This window comes from Schistocerca americana, chromosome 2, assembly GCF_021461395.2.
Source record: "Schistocerca americana isolate TAMUIC-IGC-003095 chromosome 2, iqSchAmer2.1, whole genome shotgun sequence".
In the NCBI taxonomy this organism is placed as follows: Eukaryota; Metazoa; Arthropoda; class Insecta; order Orthoptera; family Acrididae; genus Schistocerca; species Schistocerca americana.
In genome coordinates, this window is record NC_060120.1 from 713,929,223 (window position 1) to 713,953,399 (window position 24,177).

Sequence of the window (24,177 nt, forward strand, 5' to 3'; positions counted from 1 at the left end):
TCCATGTTTACTAGACTTCTATGCTCTGTATGATGGTTTCTATCATATCCCTGCATACTGACCATTCCTCCTGGAACACCCTCTATAGACAGAACTAAACAAACCTAAATTACGATCATCCATATGGGGATCTAACTGCCAAACATTCCCTCCCTTCACATTTAATATTAAAAATTACCAATGTTATCCGCTTTGTCGTAATTAGTAAAATTTGCTTCAGCCACAATTTTTTATTCTCATACAATGCATTTCAAAACATAGCACACATTTATATGTTTTGGTCATTTCTGTATCCATTGAAAAAACATCCTTCCATTGCTACTACCTTTCACATCCATTTAAAATGTACACTGAAGATATCTTAATGTATGGCTGATAGTAAACTTAATGCGAAGAATTACAACTAGATTCTTAAGACTCTTTAGATGCACAACACTTAAACATGAGTGGATTTTTTTCAGTAGTGATGACCTGTATCACAGATAAATTGCACAACAAACTGCTGCCATGCTTTTTCTGTTGCTGTTTGTTTAGAATCATACTTTTACTGTCAGCTTGTTCCAAAGAGATTTCATTTTGTAAACAGTCTTTTGTGCTTTTGTCTTGTTTCAAAATATCCCCAAGAAACTGCTAAACCACTGATAGTTCTTTTTTTCACTAAACTTCTCTTTATATTTTTAGAAAGTGTATATACATTTTTGTGTCTCCCAAAAAATTGGAGTTCTTACTTCTTGAGTGTTAAATTCTGAAGGTATTCTTGTACCGTTTGTGATATCGAATGCCACATATACATAACTGCTAACTAATGTAAATTATTCCAATGAAATGCACCGAAGTGTGATTGGAAATGTGAAAGCTTTTACTTGTTTTGCTGATGTAATAGGCAGGGCAGCATTGCAACACTCTCTAAATATGCTATTGTTTACTTGGGCAGTAGCTGTAACCCGTGATCTAGGAAGTAGCATCTTTGATCAATAATCAAAATGTCTCGGGTCCTCAATTCGTCCCAGCCAAAGCTTAAATTTTGAATAAAATCATCAGCAAAAGGTGGAAAAGGACTTTCGGCATGAAGAGCCACCCTCATTCTGCCCATGGTCTTGTCAAAGAGAGTGGGTGTGCGGACAGAGTTTCAGGTCAACTTCTTGCCACTGGGGTGGGAAACTGATGCTAAAAGGTGGAAGAATCACCAATGATCAACAGCATGAAGATGCGGAAGGTAATACAAACTACTGCATTAAAAGAACAAAATTTGCATCCACAGGACATGTGACGGTCTCGACGCTAGCAAAAAAATCCACATTAGTCACCCATTTGGATCTCTGAGGGTAACGGCCAAGGAGGAGTGACCACAAGAACATGACTGAGTAGCCGGCAAATGAGTCAGCGCATGGAATGTCAATGGTGAGTAGCTAGAAAATCTGAAATGGGATACGCAAAGGCTCAATCTAGATATAGTGGGGGCCACTGAAGTGAAATGGAAAGATAAGGCACAGTAAATGCTACAACAGGAATAGGATTCATTGTGAACAGGACAGTAGGGCAGAGAGTGAGCTACTGTGAACAGTATTATTCTCCTCAGACTCAGCAGGAAACCAATGTCAACAACAATGGTTCAGGTATACATGCCGACATCACAAGCAGAAGATGAAGAAATAGAGAACATGTATGACAATATCTAATGCATAATCCACTACATAAAGGGAGATAAAAATCTAATAAACTTGGATGACGAACATGGTGATATGAGAAGGAAAAGAGGTGGTGCTATACTAGGAAAATGCCTGGAGACATGGGTAGATTTCAGATGGATTATATCATGGTCAGATAGAAAAATCTAAACAGATACTGACACTACACGGGCTGCAATAACAAATACTACAGTGGGCAGTTCGATTGAAGAGGAATGGACACCTATAAAATGACAATCACTTAAGTTGGACATTCAAATGTAGGTTCAAGAAAGATACTGGCAAAAAAACCTTGGGTAACAGAAGAATTACTCTGAGGCACCTTTCAGTGTACCTCATACAGGGGAACCACCCTCATCGCAGGGAGGGTGACAGGTTTTGTTGCATTCATGATGTTCCAGGCAGTGTCAACTTGGAGGCTGGCCATCTGGCCTTGCCCTTTCATTCTGTGTATGGTAGGTGACCATTCATGCGGCAGGGTCCAAGCACATGATGGGGACAGAAGTTTGCTAGGTATCAGGAGCTTAAGTGTTAGGCATGTTATGAAGCCCCTTAAGGAAATAGCATTATGGGCTGGAAAGAAGTCCAATGTGTGCTCAGTACATCTACCAAAAGACCCCATCTGAAACGTGGAGAAGGCCTTGCCTACGGCTCTTGAAGGCGCAGGGTGCAGTCTTCCGCAAGTTGTGACTTATGTCGGCACCAATGACATCTGTTGCTTTGGTTCTGAGGCCTCACTCAAGTGGAAAAAGCCGAGCTTACAATCTGTAGCGTTGTATCAGGGTTGATTGGGAACCCAAAACAGAAAGCTCTGAAATATTTAGCAATGCATGGAACATAGTTGTCTTGTTATCTGCTAAAATATATGTACATCCTACCTAAACAGGATTCTGCCTGTTTATCACAAAACAAAATGCACTCAGTTAAAATTTGGCCTACAGTGTTTCGCAATTCGAATATAATGAATTTCACTGGAATGTAAAAGCTTTAAGTCCACAAATCAGCACGGATTTATAAAGTCTCACTTGTGCGAAATTCAGCTTGTCCTTTTCTCACATATCCTGGGAACCATGGATGAAGGGCAACAGGCAGGTTCTGTATTCCTAGAATTGAAGAAAGCATTTGATACAATGCCCCACTGCAGACTAACAGAGGTCTTAGCATACAGATTATGTTTCCTGACCGGCAAGTGGCTCAAATGCTTAATAAGTAATACAACCCAGAACATTGACTTCAATGGTGAATGTTCATCAGAGACTAGGGTATCTCCAGGAGTGACAAAAGAAAGTGTTGTAGGACCGCTTTTTATTTGCTGTATACATAAATGATTGAATGGACAGCATGAGCAGCAGTGTGTGGTTGCGAACTGATGAAGTAGTGGTGTATGGTAAAGTGTTGTCATTAAGCAACAACAGGATGATACAAGATGACAGACAAAATTTCTAGTTGGTGTGTTGAATGGTTGCTTGCTGTATATAAAGGAAAAATGTAGGGTAATACAAATAATAAGAAAAACAATATCATAGTATTTAAATATAGCATTAATAGTATGCTGTCTCACGGTCTGATTAATTAGATATCTAAGTGTAATGTTGTGAAGTAATATGAAATGGAAAGAGCACATAAGAACAGTAGTGGGGAAGACAGATGTTTGGCTTTGGTTCATTAGGGGAATTTCAGGAAAGTGTAGCTCGTCCAGAAAAGACATACCATACAGAACACTCGTGCAACCCATTCTTGAGTACTGCTGATGTGTATGGGAGTCCCACCAGGTCAGATTAAAGGAAAACATCCAAGCCATTCTGAGGTGTGATGCTAAATTTGTTACCGGTAGGTTCAATCAGCACATAAGTATTACAGAGATGCTTCGCGAACTCAAATGGGAATCCCTAGAGAGAAAATCACATTCCTGTCGCAGAACGCTGTTGAGAAAATGCAAAGAACTAGTATTTAAAGCTGACTGAAGAATGATTCTACTATCACCAAGATATATTTTGTGTATGGATCAAGAGAGATTAGGGCTCATACAGAGGCACATAAGTAGTCTCTTTTCCCTTACTCTGTTTGTGGGCAGAACAAGAAAGGAAGTGACTAGCAACGGCACAAAGTACCTTCTGGCACGCATCGGCTGGTGGCCTGGAGAGTACATATGTAGATGAGGATAACCGACAAACAACTGAAGTACAAAAATGCTCAGGGAAATTCAAGAAAAACAGAAATACATCACTTAGAAATGAAATAAACAGGAAGTGCAGGGGAAGCCAAAGCAACGTGGCTGCAGGAAAATGTGAAGAAATCTAAACAGAAATAGTCATCAGAAGGGCTGATTCAGAGTATAGAAAAGTCAAAACAACTTTTGATGAAATGAAAAGCAAGGGTGTCAACACTGAAAGTGCAATGGGAATGCCACTCTTCAACATGGCAGGGAGATCAGATATGACATGATTAACGAAGAAATTAGAATCAATATGGAATACATAGGAGATTCAGTATTAGAGTCAGAGTTAAATGAGCTTTGGATGACAATTTCTGAAATCGTTGGAGAAAGTGGAAACCAAACAACTGTTCAAGATGGTGTTTAGAATACGTAGGTCTTGGAACATACCATCAGGCTTGGAAATACGTCATCGACACATTCTTGAAGACAGCAAGGGCAGATAAGTGCAACAACTATCGCACTATCAACCTAACAGCTCATGCATCTATGTTGCTAAAGAAAAAACACTATACACATGAATAAAAAAGAAAACTGAGGAGGAGTTAGATGATCAGTTTGGCTTAGGAGATGTAAAGGCATCAAAGGTGGTTCTGACATTGCAAAGGACTTTTTGACAATGTTGACTGGTGCAAGATGTTCGAAATCCTGAGAAAAATAGGATGAAGCAGCAAAGAAATACGTACAAGAACCAAGAGGAGGCAATAAGAAGGGGAAAACGAAGAATAAATTGCTCAGATTAAAAAAGGTGTAAGGCTGGGAAGCATTCTTTCACCCCTAATTTTCAGTCTATACACAGAAGAAGCAATGGCAGAAATAAAAGAAAGGCTCAAAAGTACAATTAAAACTCAGGGTGAAAAGGTATCAACAATAAAACTGGCTGGTGGTATTGCTATTCTCAATGAAAGTGAAGAACAATTACAAAACCTGTTGAATGGAATGAAGTTCAATGAGCACAGAGTATGGATTGAGAGCAAACCAAACACGACAGTAATGAGAATTAGCAGAAATGAGATGGCAATAAACTTAACAACAAAATTTTTAACCACAGAGTACAGGAAATTAAGGAATTCTTCTAACTTGGAAGCAAAAAGCACATACTGGTGGAAGCAAGGATGACATAAAAGCACACTAGCACAAGAAAAGTGGACATTTCTTCCCAAGAAAAGTCTTCTACTATTAAACATTGGCATTAATTTGAGGAAGGATTTTCTAATAATGTACATTTGGGACTCAATTTTGTATGGTAGTGCATCATGGACAATGGGAAACCTACAACAGAAGAGAATCGAAGCATTTGAGACGCAGTGGTGTGACAGATGAATGTTGAAAATCAGGTGGACTAATAAGGTAAGGAATGAGGTGGTTCTCTGCAGAATTGCCCAGTCAGATGATGTAATTTTTTTCTTTTAAAAAGAACCTCTGCATATCAAATATGTGCATTCATACATGTGGTAGTGATAATTAACTCTGTTTATATAAGAACCGCATCAATGAGATATCAGGATACAAACAGTAGCCCATTTCCTTGCACTGTTTTAATCCATATTCCATTTCTGGCATGAAACAGATAGTCCCACATCTCACCCACAGTAATGAACTGGCACATAAAATTATTTGTATTATTTTTCAAATGGCCTAAAAATGTTGGGGAATTCATTTTCACATTTACTTTTGATCAGAAAAATAATTCAGAATGTATCTTGCACACAGCATTCTCACAGTCGATTCTTCAACTAAAATATGGCATCCACTTTTTTTCTGTTGTACAGATAGCATCAACTGTTCGACATACCTGTAATTCAATACTATACTGTGCACTCTCTTTGTTTTATTTATGGCTATTGTATGATGACAATGACGATAATGACTAATGAGGTTTTCAAGGGCTCTCATAATAATAGGCCAACAGAAGAGATTTGCGAGGAATGTGAACAGAGTGCTGCTTTTGCAAGAAATGACTTATGGAGAACAGTGAACAGAATCAATAAAAGATGATGTAGAACACGCCCAGGTGGAGATATAGCGGTGAGAGGGACTGTGCAGCAAAATGTTTTTCCAGAATAAGAGACGCATTCCGAAACCCCCTTTCTGTCTCTCCATTTGCACTGACACTAGGAGAGAATATCATTAAAAAAAGAAGTCATCAGTACAATGTGAGTGATAAGATCAAACAACATAGATTTCCTGTATAGGAGAGGGTGGGAGAGAGATTTGGACTTCAGATGTGCCTCCCCCCCCCCCCCCCCCCCCCCCCTTGCAAAACAAGTGGTGGATGTGTCACCTCCCCACTCCACCCCGTGAGTCATCTACTAAAGTGGATTCTTTACATCAAATGGAAATACTCATTTTCCCTTAGGAAGATTGAAACACAAGCTGCTTTTGTTACACTGTCAGACAGGATCTGTTGCAATTCAGTGTTATGTGTGGATACTTTCTGAAAATGTGTTGTGAATAGAGATAGTGGTAAACAAGTCATAAAATGAAATGTCATGCCTGATGCTGTAGTTTTACTGCATGAACAGCAAAAACATAGTAAGCAATGAACTTTTTTTTTTCTTTCATCATTTTGCAGTTGGAGGGGGTGGGGTGGGGAGGGTGTTACTGAGAAAAACTTTCAAAAAGCTTTAAAATTACATGTAAAGCTTCTTGAAAGCTGTTAAGTGCTCTCATTCTCAAATACTGAATGAATAGTGTGGGCAATTTGCACACCATGAGTTATGCTCCTCAAAAAATGTGCACAGTTTCTAACTTTGATACTATCTGTATTGTGTTAAATCTTTTAACATAAGACTGTACCTCTTTTATTGTAAAGGTCACATAAAAGTTCTTGAAAGCTGGGCGCCACAGGGTAAGTCGGTGAGTAATTTTGTCCCCTTCAAACTACTGTGGAGGTTACTGCACAGGAGAATATCTGTGATAGGTTGAGGCTTTACATGTGTGAGAGCTCTGTGTACTGCTATTAACTCCACTGTGTACATGCTGCATACAGTAGAATGAGAAACTTTTTCATAAACATTTTTGTTGAAAAATGTACAGCCTACTTTCTCATTATTTACGGAGCCATTGGTATTACAAGATCAACAGTGTTAATGTCAACCACACATAATGCTGTCATCGTGTCACACCAACATCAGCTGGATATAGTAACTTCAGGCTTGCTGCCATACGACACTTTGCTGGGTGCAGAATCTCCATCACTCGCTGTGAGATTGACAGGTGGCACTAAGTATGCAAACAGCAGTGACTGCTAAAGGCCACACTCCCAACATAGCAAAAGGCATTCATCCATGCCTCATTAGTTTGTGCATGTGGAAAACTGGGGAGGGGGTGGGGGAGGCAGATGGGGGAAGAGACAGCATCGAGATAGTCATACTTGCTCGCAATCATCACTATACCAGAAGCTACAAATCAGTAAGCCAAGAACATTATACAGTTAGATGTACAACAGACAGTTCAATAGAGAAACATAAGTATTTTCTGTTACAGCTTTTGCCACGTTGGTTACATGGAACACTGTAAACAAAATTGTGTAAACTTTACCCATGCAATTGTATGTCTTTGTGTTTGTAGTATAAAAGTCTACCTTGTATCCAATTCCTGCAACTGAAGAGACAACATGTGTACCGGATGAGGCAATAAGACGTAACACCCATTTTATTTCCTGTATGTTTCCAGATATCAAAATGAAGTTTTCTGCAATTGATTATGCTGAGGGGCATGTAATGTTCTGTATGGATAATGCTCTGAACTCTGGCACCAACTGAGATATTAAAACACATACGGCATTTTCAATGGAACCATATACTTTTCGTGACTGCATACAAAAACTTCTGGAAATACGATTACCAGGTGCAGAAGTATGAAACCAGAATTTGGTCGTCATAATTACACGTCTGGTTGTTTGAAACTCATAAACAATATTATCTCCATTGCTGTTTAAACAATATTATCTCCATTGCTGTTTATACATTTCTCCCACCTCTCTGGCAGGCTACAAATGCCATTTCAAAAAAAAAGTAGTTCTTTTGAAGTGAACCCATCAGCGAGCCATTTTCATACAAATTGCAGCATTGTTCAGCAAGAGCACACCCCAGTGATGCAAACAGATGATAATCACACGGAGTCAAGTCTGGAGAATAAGCCGCATGCCCTAGTATTTATCAACTGAATGCCTCTTTCGTTTCCCTGATCCATTTTGCTGTGTGTGATGTGGCGCTATCATGGAGCAATATGACTTTGTGTCGTCTTTTTCCACATTCCGTTTGTTTTTCACATACAGCTCTATTTAAATGGATCACTTGCTGTTGGTAGCGATCAGTGTTAACAGTTTCACCAGGTTTTAGCAGCTCATAATAGATGACAACCTTCTGATCCCACCAAACACAGAGCACCCTCTACTTTCCGGCGTCTTGCAGTAGATGTCGATGGTCTGCCTGGATTCACCCACGATTTACAATGCTTGGGATTCCCAAAATATTTCCATTTTTAATCACCTGTCACTATTCAATACAGAAATGACTTTCTTTCGTATCAAGCGAACAGCAGTTCACAAATGATCTTTCGATTTGCTTGCTGTCTTTCATTCAGTTCATGCAGAACCCATTTTCCCACTTTCTGCACCTTTCCCACAGCTTTCAACCGAAGAGAAACTGCTTTCTGTGTCACATTCAATTGTTCTGCAAGTTCCTGCTGGGTTTACGTATCATCCACTTCATCCAATAAGGCCTGCAATTCATTGTCTTCGAACTTTTTCAGTGATTTCCCATCATTTCTCACGTCCAAATAAATCACATCTGAATTTTTTTAACCACTCAAAACACTGTGTTTTCCCAAAAGCATGTTCACCGAAAGCTTTGACATGCATTTGATGTGATTCTGCAACAGTTTTCTTCAAATTACAACAGAAAACCAATGCTGTCCACAAATCGTATTTCATAGGCACAAAATGGACATGTTCACAGGTTTGAAACAGATACCGTTGTATGGTATTTGGGTTACTGTGTTTTGACAGTGTCATCAGCCATTACAGGAAGCAGATGGTGCTGCATAGGTGGGTCATGGGACTTACACTGACAGCTAGCAGCATCTATAGGGAAATTCCAGTTTCATGCTTCCACACCAGGTACAGTGATATAGCGCTCGTTAATACTTCTGTTGAAAGATCTGGGGGGGGGGGTCCGAGAAACGCCCTAAAACTGGAAAGCAATGTGGTCAGAGTTGGCTACTGCACCAAACAGGGCCCACAAGCCAGACTCAGTAGTTACACGCAGCAAGACAGGCCTATGCTACTATGATAAAACTCATTTCTTATACGACATAAGATACAAAGTCAGCTACGGTTTTTGCTTGTGAAACAATGGCATATACTAGCTTCCATTGCCATTTCAACAACATTTGTTTGACATTCGTCATATAAAAATAGCATTTCCCCTCATTAGTATACCTGTCTGCATGTGAGAAATGTTGAAGCACAAATGACCTGCCAGTAGACAACACAGCGCCTGCTAGTTCTGCAGTGGAGACAAGTAAACAGTTGAAACACTTCATATGAAGACATAGCCTGGCACGAGTGTGTTTACAGTGCAATAGCCAATTTTGGCCGACTTGCTTTTCAATTTCAGAATATTTTTTGGATTCTTCTGCGAAGAGTTTCAGGCTCAAAAGTAATCAGCACTACATCAATATCACTGCACTCATCTTTTCAAGCACTTTTGGGTGTTGTTAAAGAAAGTATGTCACATCATACTTGCTTCCATATCTTGATCGATACCAGAGTTAAGACATTAAGATTCTTTATTACATACAAAAAAAGTGCCCTTCGGTGTACTATTACTTGCTAAAAACCTGATTTCAATATCTAAAACCACTGATAAAATAAAAGGTGAGTTATGTTTTGTACATGATGCACCCTATATATCAGAGTAAAGATGCTCATCGTGGAGGACCGAATAGAGCCTGTGGTGATGAATATTAGTGCCTGTGTGAACACTGATGTCACACCAGAGATACATAAATATCACAGGTCATGGAATATATCATGTGTGAAGCTCCACATGCAGTTAGCAAGCAAGTTACAATGAGAAAAAACAGTTCTCAGTTCACATCTTTTAACCTAACTGCTGCTATTCTCCCTTTTTCCAAACAATTCATAAGAAGATAGATGTTGAGGTTCTCAAAAAACACCGTGTAACAGTGATTTTTGGCCTACAGTACATCTTAACCATATTCTCAACTAACAGTTGTTGGTGGCATACCTTTACAATTGGGATATCTGCTTGAACAAGGAGACCATCAAAAGGGCTCGTGCAGAATGTTCCAATTACAAGGTGGACTGTGCTGTGGTGCTCAGGGTCTAGTAGGACTGAAACAGAAGGTGCTGCTGACCCATAAATAGCACATCCTTAGTCTAATTGGGCTAAAATCAATGGCTGCTAAAAATTTATAAGAGTCTTTCTGAGGAAGCTAAGACCGTTTAACTTCTACATATGAATTGTCTTGAGCTGCTTTATGTGCAGTACCCATGTAAGTTTACACGAGAACAGCAGTCATAAAAAGCTTAAGTAGTTTACCACTTCTAACCATCGGTTATCAAGTTATAATCTAGGTTGTGGGTGGGTGGACTGAACTCTGAAAAAGTTCATTACCTGATAAGCGTATCCATGTCTTCTGGACAGCACCTAAAGATGTTATAATGATCTGTTGAGCACAATGACTTGGAACTATAGTTTAGACAAATGTTTGTGAAGATACACAGTTGAAAATAAATTTCATCCTGCAATGGCAGCAATTCCATTTTTGGCAACTGCGAAGAGGGTAGATCTCAAGATTGAAACATGTGAAACACCGTTTTTTTCTGTACATGTTGATTACTGGAGGCTCCCGCCCTTGCCAAATATTTTTAAGGACATGAGGATAGTTAGTTTGTTATAATAGTCACTAAGGCGGCGAATCATTGGCTTGTGTACGATATCTGGGTCTGGGCAGGTACCAGTATCTTTGTACTGTGTTAGTGAATTACTGAATTCTCAATCTGTAGAAAGGGCATTATAGGTCTGTATGTGTTGAGAACATTATGTTCTGTTTAAATTCTACACTGAGTGAGCAAAATCTAGGTGACAATTGTTTTAAGCTGATATTTTAGCACTGCACATCATCAGGAATTTGGCTATGTCATAACAATTGGTATGAATTACTCTCAGTCTAAAACTATAACTATTCCATTTGGGAATTGATTCATCACAGTTCAGCTTACACTTAGGCATCTGCTGTATATGCCTTCACTGAAACAACATATCGTTCCCCAACAGTACCGCTTCACATTAATTAAATAATGTGATTTTGCTCATGGTCTTTTCTACATAATTACATTGTCAGCAGAGGAATGACTCCTTCGTTGTCGTTATGCTTTTTACCTGTTTCCGTTGGCCACAGCTATTTTGTGAGAGTAAGTTATCAAATTGTGTGTGGTATGGGTAATCAGATTCATTGCCTCCTGCTCTGTCTCTTGTCAATGTCCTTTCCTTGGGATTATGTGACATAAGCTTTAGAGGAGTAAGTTTCCCAACTGACTTTTCACAGGGACCATCTTGGTAGAATGCCAATGGGCACTGAATACATTACTGATAACATAACTGGTTACGGTCACTGTCAGGCAAATCACTGATGGGCACACCATTTAAATGGTGTAACAATTCTTCCATCTCCTGGTAGGAGGGCAGCTCTGTCTAGCAGGAGGTGTAAATTTCAAATGATTACTAGTGTACACAGTTGGATTTCAACAGCTACAGCCTCGAGTATGGTGTTCAGAAGTACCTGCTCACTGAAAGTAACAATGTGCAAATGCCTCCTGAATCCCTCATTGCCTTAGTTTGACTGTTACTAAAACATGATAGTTTCTCACTGTAGGCAGCTGACTTCCAATCACCATGATTTTTGCAGTTAAACACATATGGATGAAAATAAGAGTATGAACTGAACTAAGTTCAGCAAGGAGACTGTAATAGTCATTACAATTTCATTCTATCATCATTAAAGGAGGAAGTTTAAGGGCAGCAGAAGTTAAAAGGGTTTTGTTTAAGCCACTATTCCTTCCCCGACTTCCTGTACCAATGGTGTAATTATTACCTACAGCTACACTAGTCATTCTGCAGGAAGAAGATTCAACTTTGGCAGTGCAATCAAGGGAGGTTTTTAATTTGCGTCTCGTCTTTTTCTCCTGTTTCTTTAGATGATTTTAGTTCTTGTGGGGACCTGTTGGGTGTGCATTTGAATAGGAGGATGATTGGGCTGTTTAAAGTCCAATGCTCTTACTCCTTTCTCCCACTGACTTATTTGTGTGAGTCAGTTAAAATACAGGATGTCCCAGGGGCTGTCCCACTCCAGCAACATTGTACATGGATGGAAAAATCATGGCTGCATCAGAAGGAAATCCAGTGACACAGTATAGGTTGTGTTGCTCCCAATTTTTTTCCAGCCTTTGAAGTACGACAGATGATCAAATGTCATATTTCTGTGTCTACCTTTCCTTTTTAAAGAAAGTCAGGCAAACTTGCGGTGGTCTAAGCAGTTTGTGCGCAGTGAAGGTAGTTCCAAATAGCAACCTCAGTGCAGAGTTTTGCCATTGTTTGCAAAAACATGTTCCAAAGTACAGCAAGACAATGTGACCTATCAGAAACTTCAGAAGCATCTTGTGGGTGGTGGGAAGTAAGTCTTGACTTCAGACAAGAAGTCTGAAGTCAAGACAACCTGCCACCATCATAGTTCAGTTGAGCATCATGTGTGTTCCGTGTTAGACCTGTTGGATGAAGTGGTTGTTTAGTGTGTTGGTTCTGAACTGAGAACAGGAAAATGAACTAGCAAAGGATCAATTTAGAGTTTTGTTTTAAGTTTGGCAAGACACTGAAAGAAACGCACACAATGCTAGAATGTGTTTGTGGGGATCAAGCACTGTCCATGAAGTGTGTGTACGAGTGGTTCGCCTGTTTTCGGGGAGGCCTGGAAAGTGATTCTGACAATCCCCGTAGCAGATGACCAGTGACTGCCATAAGTGATGAAAACATTGAGAAAGTGAGGACATTAATCATGAATAACCACCAATTAACTGTGTGCTTGACAGCGGATGAACTGCAGATTAACCGTGAATCTGTGCAAGAGATCCTTACCCAGCAGTTAGGGAAGAGGAAAACGTGTTGTATTGTGCCACATCACTTGATTGACAGTCAGAAGCATGCACGTTTAGAGGCTTCACAGGATTTTGTTGAAAATGGTGGATGCTACACCCAATTTCTTGAACCGTATTGTCACTGAGGATGAAACCTGGTGTCTCTGGCACAGCCCTGAAACAAAATGGCAAAGCATGGAATGGTGTTCTCCGAAATCACCTCGTCGGAAAAAAGTCAAAGCCGAAAAATCATGCATCAAAACGATGCTCATCACGTTTTTTGATATTCAAGGCATTATCCACAAGGAATTTCTACCTCAGGGAACAACACGATAAGTTGAAATTTTGACCAGTTTCATGCAACATCCATGCAGAGCACGACCCTAGTACCCACAACAAGGTTTCCGTGTTTTTTGCTAACGACAATGCTCGCCCACACACAGCCAATATCGTCAAACATTTCCTGGCAAAAGACAGGGTGGTGCAACTTGAATATCCACCGTACTCGCCAGATCTCAACCCTCCAGACTTCTCCCTATACCCTTGACTTAAACTCGCTTTGAAAGGAAAGAGATTTGACGATATTCCTGGCATCTAATGAAATGTGACACGGCTTTTGAACACCATCTCAAAGGAAGACTTTTTGCAAAGTTTCTAGGCCACGTATCGCAGAACTCAGCAATGCATAGTTATGGGAGGTGACTATGTCAATGGACAGCAAGGTAACTAGTTCATAGTTCATCTACGTTAATGTTACAGGGCTATTCACCAAACTTTGTCAGAGGTTGTATTCAGGCATTTATAAGGGGTAATGCTTAGAAGAAGCTTAGAGTGTTTGAGCTTGTGTTTTAGTTACTGCTTTCATCAATAAGAATCTATTTCACATTTTTTCTATAACAGCTGCTTTGCCAAACTTATCTCTGATGTCCTCCCCTCCCCCCTCCCCAATAAAAGCCATATGTTTCACTGTCATGAAGGAATCACCATCTCTCCTAGTGTAAACTACATATTGAGCAAACTGTCTGATTCCTCTTTTCCTAAAGTGTCCCTTGTCCCGCAGTGTGGCTATGGAAACTGAAGGCTGAGGCATCCCGAGCAGTTCTACAAGGCCATTATATGGTGAAGTTGAATCCTTTTAATTTGTTATGCGGCCACCTTGACACCACTACTCTTCAGCTTATGTGGGGAGGTGACAGTTCAGGCATCATTCATGTGAGCCCTGCAGTGTCAGGGGGCTACAGTAGAAAGAGTACATGATGACCCCACCATATTGGACTGGCTACTGCATTAGATTTTTTGCGTTGAGTATTGTCCATGTTCTAGGGATACATACCACCTCAAAGGTAGGCTGAGAAGTTTCTCCACTATCTACTTTTCCTGCCTTGATGCTTCAGAAGACATTTCCTTTACCATGTTTATTATTCTGTTAACTGCCCCTCTCATTTTTGTATGTCTCTCTAAAACCTGCCAAACTGGCTAAGGTGGGGTGTGAGATCCACAATGTATGACAAATTTAAGAATTCTGATATAAAAATGATTATGTACTTACTATACCTGACAGCACAAAAACTTTAAAATCTGGCACACAATACAATGAGGACTGCAAGAATATTCTATAATAGAAATAATATTGAGAAAGGGAGACTCCTGAATATAAAAGTGGAAGACATCTTTAACATAATCCCCACCCTATCCATCCCCTCCTCTTAATCCCGGAATTGACATTGAATCCTATAATAATAATGTTCAGGACATTAATTTTTGTAAAAATCTGAAACCTGGAAGTGAAACAGCAACTGTGTAATTCAAAATACATTGAAAAATCAGCCAACCAGTTGCAAATAAAGGTTTATTATCCTCTGACCATGGTTTCGAGATTTGTAAAAGTATCTTCTTCAGAAGTATTGGCCTTATTACATCCCATGATGCAACAGGGATCACAAGATAAAATATTTGCATAAGTTACATGTACATTTTGTCAGAGACTGAGGCTTACTGTCAAAGGCACATCATGTGATGTAATGAGGCCAATACTTCCGAAGAAGATATTTTTACAAATATCGAAAACATAGTCAAGGGATAATAAACCTTTATTTGTAGCTGGTTGGCTGATTTTTCAATCTATTATTAATTTTTGTGCCTGACAGCTTAAATACATGAACATGATTCTTACAGGATTTACAAAGAGGTTTCAAATGGGTTTTTGGTGTGGCCCTTACTTCTTACTCAACACTTCCTCCACTGCCCTTCTGTAATCAACATATACCTACTCACAGGTTTATAGTTCTGTGTGTGTGTGTGTGTGTGTGTGTGTGTGTGTGTGTGTGTGTGTGTGGGCGCGCGCGCGCAGGGGGGGGGGGGGGGGGGGAAGGTTGGGGGGGGGGGGGGGGGCAGCAAGCGATCATGTATGTGGTATGCAGGGTAGATAAGTTACTCAGTTCTCAGTATTATGAAGAGGTATTTCTACCCAAGTTATTCTTCACTTAGTATGCTTAGTTACACAAAATGTACACAATCTGAGATGGTTAGTTGACCGTGTATCAACAGTTTTCCTTGCACCTGTATTATTTATTGTTATTTTAACTTCATATTGCTATTGATTTTGATATATTCAAAATGAAAATTGTTTGTAAAGGGTAATTATTCTTGTTCTTCCCTGAGAAATTACGCTGTCTATCATCACACTTTTCTGCTTATTTGTGCTGCCCTCTACACTTTGGTGACCATACCTGCTACAACTGCATCACAATCACAAATTATAATCTATGCAAACATCCTTAATGGGAGCCACAACTATCCATCTCCTTCATGTTAATTTTAGCAAATAGAAGGAACATTTTTTCTAAAACCATTAAACGTATTGCTCTGAAATTTGGACCACGTGTTCAGTGAATATTTCTCTACAAAGTTATAATGCCATGTTAAGAAATATTTATTGGTTTTTGTTTTACAATTTTTTTAAACAGACGCTTTTTTTTCTTCTAAAATTTTGTACTTTTTCTTCTATAACTCTTGAATTATACTTTTTTTTACAATTTCTTATAGAAATGAAGAAAAAAAAGTAAACAATATTGTGTATAAATTTCATTGATATACTGTTAGCAGTTTTTGAGAAAATGTTCCTCAAAGATGAAAATTTTAAAGTTACGGGAAATGGCTTCCAAAGTTTTTTAATACATTCCTGCCCCATATGATGGATTATCAGCATCCTCTTCTTTTGCCAGTGTTAGTTTCCTTTTCACTGGTCTTTTCTTCCTTATCGCTGCATGTTGAAGGCTTTTGTCTCTTCTTCCTGCACCTCTTAGCCTTTCTTCACAATTAGGAAAATTGTGGAAATGGTGTTGTGTCCTGGTTGGAAACCTAAATGTTTCAGCACATCACATTTGATAATGTTTGTTGCCACTGCATCATACACTCCAAAACGCAATGTAATGTTTTTATCTGTACAAACACTCTTTTGGGAACCCTAATCCAAATTAAATTATTTTCACTTTCATTTGGATTTTGTGTTTCCCCATATAAACACTTTTCCAATAAACTTGGCTGTGATAAATCTCTGAATATGGGCATAATTACATCCATTACAGCATTTGGCAAACTGTTTTTATGGGCATATTTCTTTCCTGATAGGTACTTACACCACGAGTCATCACCTATGGGGCACAGTGCATGTTGTGGGTGCTCATTTGTCGATACAGTATGAAAAAATAATGCCCATACTGCTCTCCTCATATGCTCAATGCTTCTTGTATTTTGCCTAATTGCACACCCATAATACACCTGCAATCTATCAATTGCTTCATTGGTCAATCTTCCTCTTCCTCCAAGGGTCTTACCACCACTAAGCTTCTGAGATCCTAATGTCTGCTTTAGTTTGCGCAAGCGAGCCCCCATGCGCTTCTGCACATGTCCAATGCACTCCTGTTTCTTAATGTGAATTTCATTGCCATAAGGTTTGAGTTCCTCTACAGCTTTATGTCCCTTAGAATCACCATCTCCTAGATAGTTAGCATATCGTACATTATACCACTCCTGTGATCTGGAAAAAATTGTTTTCACTCCCTCTACTTCCATCGCTCCACTCGTGTCATGAAAATTTGCTTCACAACTTTCACTATGTTCGTCCTTAGTATTGCCCTTACATCTAAAATGTTTTGAGAGAATAGCAACAGCAATTACTTTGCAACTGTCTCCACCGGTAGCTGTCACAACTACATTTAGAAATTTATGACCTCTACGTTGCCATGATCCATCTAAAGCAACAGTTAAATCTCTACAATTCCCATTATTTGTCACAGCTTCTTCAACTGCTTTCTTCATTGTTGCTCGAGCAATATCTTCAGCAGAAGATCCCACGAATTCATTATAAAATCTAAACTTGGTTGGTGGTTTTGGCAAGTTCATAATTCCACATAACATTGTCCCTGCATCACTGCCCTTGCCAATGCAACGCAAGCCATACACTAGCCTAACATTCATATCATACCCCCTCTTTCCACTATTACCACTACGAGGAATACTGTTAGAATTAGAAAACGACTTCTGCAGCACATTTGTTACACTTCAATAACATTTTACATGCCAAACCAGTGTATGAAGTTATTTTCAATTCCAGTCCTCTTTCTTTGCAAATTTGGCCTAATACGTTATGTTTCACAATATTAGAGAGCAAGGAAATGTTAATTATTTCATTCACATCATTACTGTCACTTTCATAGTTTTCAAATTTTTCTTTGCTGTCACAAAGTTTCTTGCTGGAAGTAGTTCTATCAGACTGATCTGGAGTAGTCAGTGAAGCAGCCTGAGCAGCATCTCCCTTCGAAACAAAATATTTCTTCTTCCACTCATTGTGACTTTCCTTAAACACTCAATTGCTGAAACGGGGCATACTGATATCCACAAACCAAATACGTAAAATAGGTATGAGCAAAATTCGTCAAATACGCAAAATTGAACAGCTAAACAACAGAAAGCAAACTCCACAAGTCAACACACACGGTATAGCATTTTAGCATTTATGTTTACTGATATGAACAGTCACTTGTCACAGAGATAAAGCCATACAATGTTGGAAAACAAAACACTGTATAATTCCAGAAAGATACCCTGCTTGCAACCAGTGAGCGGTGCCGTCAGAGGTGACACACCAAGTCGCTACAACCGTTTACGCGGCGCGTCAACTTTGCAGCGATAAAAAACGCACTTAGAATTCACTTTGAAGGGTGAAACTTTATTTGTTTTATTCAGAAAACTCCAAATAATTTTATAATGAAAAACCAAAAAACGTTAATTTTTGTCATTTTCATCGTTCCGGCTCTCCTTAAAGACGCCAAAGTCCTCATCAACAATAAATCTAATATAAACCTGGGCAGACTTCCAAATTACCAGTTTTCAAAAAAGTTTAACAGATCCTTCAGAAGTTTAGTCTCTACTGCTGATTAAGTTATGATTTTCTTTATTTACTATGAGGTGGTCAAAATCTGTGCCTGTTGATAGCATGACAGAGAAACACACATACTAGACAATTGAGGTATCTTCTGAAGTTGTCAGTTACTTCTGCAGATGAGTTCAGTGCTTGGTGCAAGAATTCAACTACACCTTTCAGCCAGTTCTTTGTAGTTAATGTGTTCCAAATCATCGCTCTTTAATAAAGATCACAGTTTATACAAATTCCTTGTACACTGTCACAAATATGTTACTTAACTCCCGTGTGACTGTGTTTTTGGTGAACACTTAGATTTATTTCCAATATGTCACAGTTGTCAATTTCTGGTTTTAACAACCTCTAAATACTAAGTATTATGTGATCCCACCACTTTCCGTAAGTTCTTCAAACTACACAGCAGATTAATACCACCAAACACCTTGGGGTTCTTATACCATTACAATGGACCCATATGCTGTTGTATAACAGGCATTCAATAAGTAACACAACACCTTTTTTCTGAAAGGTTGGTTGGTTTTATTAAGAATTCCAGTGCACCATATTATCTCTCACTCTTTTGGATACAAAACCCTAATTATCATCCTAATCTCCATTCAATGCGATGGCCTTATGCCCTCTTACTGGGAGGACCTGTATGCCCACACAGTACCACTCTACTTGTCTACGTCGGAGCCGACGTCTTGCTGCATCAATAATCTCCCAATCATTCACGTACAGATTCCCACGGAGCGCATGTTTCATTGGGCCAAACAGATGGGAGTCTGAAGGTGTGATATCCAGGCTATAGGGTGAATGATGAACAATCCAACGAAGTGTGGGGCTTGCATTATCATGGAGAAGAACAGTTCATTTGCATTTTTTGTGGCAACGAAAAAGCTGAAGTTGTTTCTTCAGTTCCCTGAAGGTAGCACAATACACTTCAGAGTTCGTCATTGCACCATGAAGGAGGACATTGAACAGAATAAACTCTTCAGTCCCACAAAACTGGCGCCATGACTTTACTAGCTGAATATGTGGACTTGAACTGTCCATTGTGTGGCACCATTCCACGGATTACTATTTTGTTTTCGGCTCGAAGTCATGAACCTATGTTTCATCACCTGTGATGGTGTTTGACAGAAAAATTGTCACAATTAGCCTCGTAAAGTGCATGTAATTACCCACAGATGGTCCTTCGTTGTTCTTCAGGGTCTTCTGTTAGGTGGCAGAGAGCCAGTGGGCACACACATTTGAGCACCCCAACTAGTGGACAAATGTGTCAACCCTACCAACAGATACTTCCAGATGAGCAGCTAGGTGTCTGTTTGTGATCCACAGATCACCTCGAATGAGTGTGTCTGCATATTTCAACATTGCAGGAGTCACAGCCGTGTGCAGCTGGCTGGCACACAGGAGACAGGACAGGTTTGCACGACCTTGTTGCGACGTGACAGATGCCTCACCTAACAACTCACCATGCTTTTGTTCACAGGCAGACATTCTGCATGTGCCTATGACTATCTGCAACATTCTGGTTTTCTGCCAAAAGAAACTCAATAACTGCTCTCTGCTTGGAACATACCTCCATTACAGACATCATTTTGGAGGCTACATACAGCACCGCCAAGTGTTGGTATCTTATGGAACTATAGGGGCTGAAGTGCAGATACTCCATGCTGTGCCACAACAAATTCCACATTTTTTCAACCAAAATTGGCCAAGAAAAAAAGTGTTGCATTACTTATTGAATGCCCCTCGTATTATTCTGACTAGCCAATGTGCGACCAAATCTGAAACACCTCTAGGGCATAATGTACTTCTGAGTCATTAAGTCTCACCCTGCACTTTCAACCGTATGATTCAAATATAAGCAGTAAAAGCCTAGAATGTTACAGAATTGCTGAAAGCACAGTTTCAGCACTCATGTGAAACATTGTAAGCACAGCTGACTGTTTCAGCCTACTCTATCAGTTGTAAACATGTTGGTATAATGGAAAAACTTAAGTGAAGGATATCACAAGTTGCAATATGAGCCACAGTCTCAAAATGGTTTCATCCAGTGCTTTGACTTTTGCTGGAAGAACTACTTTAATAGTTTGGGCATTCCGGAATTCGGTATTCAATGTTTTTGCAAAAAACGGGCTGCAAGACAAGTGGAAAAAATGAATGAGCTACCCATTCTGAAACATACTGAAATGTCCTCTTTACTATTTTGGAAAGAAGCCTTGACTCTTAACAAAAATTTAAAGCTTATGTCACATTCACCTCATCAACCAAAATGAATGACACGCACCATTTTCCAAATCATTTCTGGTAAAAGATTATAAGTATTATGTGGAGTACTTACTGTCATTCATCAATATTTTTCTTCCTATAGTGATAGGAATGCAACATTTACATTTAGGAAGCACCTGAAATTTCCTCACTCTGCTTTATTTACTCACTTAAAGTGAGTCTGCTATTGTGGCATGACTAGTTTTAATGAAGTGCTAACTGGGATTGGAGAGGAAAGTGTTAACTGGGATTGGAGAGGAGAATTATCTATTAGGTCAATGCATAAGTTCATAGTGTTTTTGTTTTGCATGTTGGTATTGCAGTTGTTATGGGTTCATCTATTGACCATCTTTTTGATTTGTAGATCACTGTTGCCATTTGAGTTTATGTATCGCCATTCTGTCATTTTTAGATAGCTAGTGGAGCTGTGAATGATCGAAAATGGAGTGCCAAAGTGGAGTAATCTGAACATTTAAGACATATTCTTCTGTTTGAGTTTAATAGGGGGGTGACAACAGTGGAGGCAACCAGAAACGTTCGCACCATGTGTGGGGATAATGTCATTTGACAGAGCACAACAAGAAAATGTTTTTCTCATTTTCAGGAATATCATTTTGACACTAGTAGTAGTGCTTCACATTCAGGGTTTAATGAAGATAGTTTAAATGCATTAATCCACAATGTTCCACGTCAGTGTACTCAAGGAAGGGCAACCTGATGAACTGTGACCATTCACCTATCGTGCAACATTTGCACACAATGGTAAAGGTTCAAAATTCAGGTGTATGAATACCGCACATTTTACGCCAAAAAAACCAAAATCAACTGGTGGCTTTATGTGCATCTCTGCTTGCTAGTCATCAATTGGCTCATGAAAAACACCAACTATCACTATACTGTATCATTACTCGTGACTAGAAATGGTGTATTTATGCTAACATAAGAAAAAGAAAGGAATGGTTGAGCTCAAACAAAGCAACAGCTCCTCGTACATAGAACTGCACACATCCACAAAAGATAATTTATGCATCCGGCAGAACAGCGACATTATGGAATACTGGTTGGTTCATGGGGGTTGAAGGGACCAGACTACAAAGGCCGCCGGTCCCTTTTTCCATGATCATGAAACACCTACAAGGAACAAAAACAATCAACGGCGATGACAAGGGATGACACAGAACAAATAAGCCACAGACAAAGACCAGAAAAGAGGAATTACAAATACACAGAGTATTACAGTGGTTGGCCGACCGTGGAAACAAAAAAAGGGAAAGCCAAATATTAAGAGAGACACTAAAAAGCCCAATCTAAAACCATAGGCCAAAGGCCAGACTCAACACAAAAGAAAGAGACAAACCCTCAGATCAAGCAATAAAAGCTCCCCTGCACGAATAAAACTCAAAACTAAGCCTGTCATGGCAGCATCATCTGTTAAAAGTGCAGGGAGCCTATCAGGCAGCGTAAACATCTGGCTGAGTGCAGTTGAAAGTGGACAGACCAACGAAATGTGGGCCACTGCCAATGCTGAACCACAGCGACAGAGGTATAAATGGAAATGTCGTGTGGCTAGAGCCTCCCGTCGGGTAGACCGTTCGCCTGGTGCAGGTCTTTCGATTTGACACCACTTCGGCGACCTGCGCATCGATGAGGATGAAATGATGATGATGATGATGACAACACAACACCCAGTCCCTGAGCGGAGAAAATTTCCAACCCAGCCGGGAATCGAACCCGGGCCCTTAGGATTGACAGTCTGTCACGCTGACCACTCAGCTACCGGGGCGGACAGCGACAGAGGTGGGTGGGTCCTCGCAGCACAATAAATAACCGTGCGTCATCAAGGTGTGGCAAATGTGCAGCCGGCAGAGTACAACAGAGTCCTTGCGAGAGGCCCGCAAGGAGGAGCGCCACACACTGGTAGTCTCCTTGATGATCCGAAGTTTGTTGGGTGAAGGCAGGGTGCGCCATTCGTCACCCCAGGTACCAAGGACCTTCTGCGGCAAAACTGAACGGAGATCACACTCCAAAAGGCCGATCTCCAAAGCCGGTTCACCGACAGCATGTTTGGCCAGTGTGTAGACAAGTTTATTACCCAGGATGCCGACAGGACACGGGGTTCACAGAAAAACCATGGAGCCACAACAGGCAAGAGTATGGATGGACTCCTGAATAACCATCACCAGATGAGAGCGAGGAAAACACTGGTCGATAGCTCGTAAACCACTCAGGAAGTGACTACAGATAACAAAGGACTCATCTGAGCAGGAGCAGATATACTCTAGGGCGCGAGAGATGGCAACCAGCTCGGCAGCCGACAATGAGCGTTGTTCAGAATTATCTCCAAGAGTAAGAGCATAACCAACTTGACCAGCAACCATCGAACCATCGGTACAGACCGTGTCAGAGTTGTGAAACGCGGCAAGGATGGAAAGAAAGTGGCAGCAGAGGGCGTCAGGAGGGACCGAGCCCTTCGGGCCCTGTGCCAAATCCAGCCCAAGGCACAGACGGGGCAAACACCATGGGGGTATATGTATATGGGCCCGGAAAATAGGTGGGAGAGGGAAAAACTCAAGCCCAGAAAGAAGAGCCCAGACGCGAACCGCGATCGTACACCCTGACCGGGGCCACCGTTCTGGAAGATGGACAACCAAGTTGGGGAACAGGAGATGGTAATTTGAATGCCCAGGCAAATTACAAACACCCAGCACAAGCTGCCAGTAGTCGTTGGCACCGGATCTGCAATGGAGGGACATCAGCCTCCACACAAGCAGGCTATTTACAGGGCTTGTGCGGAAAGCTCCAGTTGCAAGTTGGATCCCGCAGTGAAGTATGGGGTAACGCAACCGCAATGCGGAAGGCGATGCCAAACCATACGCCAGGCTCCCATAATCGAGACGGGACTGAATCAATGCCTGATACAGTTGTAGAAGTGTCGACCAATCAGCACACCAGCTGGTGTGACTCAAGCAATGAAGAACGTTAAGATGGTGCCAAGTCAACCAGGCATCAAAAAGCAAGCACCTACACCACGGCAAGAGGTTCACCATCAAGATAAAGCTGTGGCTCAGGGTGAACAGTGCGACGCTGGCAGAAATGCATGATGCAGGTCTTGGCAGCCGAGAACTGGAAGCCGTGCACAACAGTCCAAGACTGTGCCCTGCAGATAGTGACCTGTAGCCACCATTCAGCAACCGCAATGCCAGTGGAGCTATAGTACAGGCACAAGTCATCAGCATACAAAGAAGCCGATATGGACATTCCCACAGCTGCAGCTAGCCCATTTACAGCAACTAAAAAGAGGCAGACACTCAAGACAGAGCCTTGCAGGACCCTGTCCTCCCAGACTCAGGAGGAGCTATGGGAGGAACCAACTCGCACGCGCAAGGAACGAATCGACAGAAAATTTTGAATA

General features: G+C 40.5%; 1 protein-coding gene across 6 annotated transcripts in view; it reads right to left on the bottom strand.

The window, feature by feature from the left end:
• LOC124593758 (GMP synthase [glutamine-hydrolyzing]) overlaps nt 1-24,177 on the bottom strand; it is a 179,963-nt gene that overhangs the window by 141,049 nt on the left and 14,737 nt on the right. For 2 of the 6 annotated variants that reach the window (XM_047132104.1, XM_047132105.1), the window contains exon 2: nt 13,068-13,241. The exons of 2 other annotated variants lie outside the window; for them this stretch is intronic. The gene's annotated coding sequence lies outside the window, so the exon portion shown is untranslated. Of the gene's footprint in view, nt 1-10,160; nt 10,268-13,067; nt 13,242-24,177 lie in introns of all 6 variants that reach the window. 2 more of the 6 variants (XM_047132108.1, XM_047132106.1) reach the window with 1 other exon arrangement.